The following is a 1469-nucleotide window of genomic DNA, read 5'->3' as shown; positions in this document are numbered from 1 at the left end:
TTCCAATCCCCTTATTATTGCATTTAATTGTTCAACATCTGCTTATGAGTGAGAATTTATGATACTCTGTTCTTTGTTACTGTGATAGGTTAGATCACCGAGTATGAACGACTCCAAATCCATCAAGTTACTGCGATGTCCATACGTCTGTCTTTCATTATGGCTCTACAATATTCCATTGTGTAAATGTACCACAATTTTTTATCCAGTCCTGCTTTGATGGGCAACATGGCTAGTTCCATGTTTTTGCAATTGGGAATAAAGCTGCAACAAACATACGTGTGCAGGTGTCTTTTTTTTTAAGAAAGATTTGTGTTCCTCTGGGTATATTCCCAATAGGATATTGCTGGGTCATATGGAAGGTCAATTTCTCATTCTTTCAGAAATCACCACCCTGTTTTCCAATTAGGTTGCATTAATGTGCGTTCTCACCAGAGGTGTAGATGGGTTCCCTTTATGCCACATCCGTGCCAGCATCTCTTGTTGTTTGTTTTTCTTAATGATAGCCACTCCTATTGAGGTTAGGTGGTATCTCAATGTGGTTTTGATGTGCATTTCTCTTATGAGTGAGACTGAGCACTTCTTCATGTGTCTGTTGGCTACCTATATATCTTTTTTTGAGAAACGTCTATTCATGTGTTTTGCCCACTTTCTAATGGGGCTGTTTGTTTGTTTGTTTGTTTTCCTTTAGGCACGTTCGAGTTCCTGGTAGATCTTAGATGCTAGTCCTTTTTCAGATATACAGTTGGCAATTTTTTTCCCATTCTGTGGGCTGTATCCCTGCTCTCTTGGTGGATTCTTTTGGTTGCCGAAGATGATTAGTTTAATGAGGTCCAACTTGCCTGTCTTATTTCTTAAGGTATTGGCCTTTAGGGTTCTGAATAAGAATTGTTTGCCAATTTCAATTTCCATAAGGGTGTCTACTTTTTTTTCTAAAATTCTTATAGTTTGAGGTTTTAAGTTTAGGTCTTTGATCCATTTAGAGTTAATTTTTATCTATGGGGAGAGGTAGGGTTCCTGTTTTGATCCTCACCATTTGGTCAGTCAGTTTTCCCAGCACCATTTACTGAATGGATTCTCTTATCCCCAGTGGTTGTTGTTGGAGGCTTTGTCAAAGATGAATTGGTTGAAGAATTGAGGCTTTGCTTCCAGAATGTATATCCTGTTCCATTGGTTTTTGTGCCTGTTCTATTTTTTTTTTTTTTAGTTGGAGTCTCACTCTGTAGCCCCGACTGGAGTGCAGTGGCTGCTCCCAGCCACCACAGCCTCGACCTGCTGGGCTCCGGCGATCCTTCTGCCTCAGCCTTCCAAGTAGCCAGAATTACAGGTGCGCGTTACCACGCCCGGCTAATTTTTTTATTTTATTGTAGAGATGAGGTCTCGCCTGCCCAGACGGGTCTTGAACCCGTGGGCTCAGGCAATCCACTCAACTCAGCCTCCCAAAGGCACGGGATTACAGGCTGAACCAC

The sequence above is a fragment of the Carlito syrichta genome, unplaced genomic scaffold (assembly GCF_000164805.1).
Source record: "Carlito syrichta isolate Samal-C Ts95f unplaced genomic scaffold, Tarsius_syrichta-2.0.1 Scaffold288569, whole genome shotgun sequence".
NCBI lineage: Eukaryota > Metazoa > Chordata > Mammalia > Primates > Tarsiidae > Carlito > Carlito syrichta.
This window is presented reverse-complemented; position numbering follows the sequence as displayed.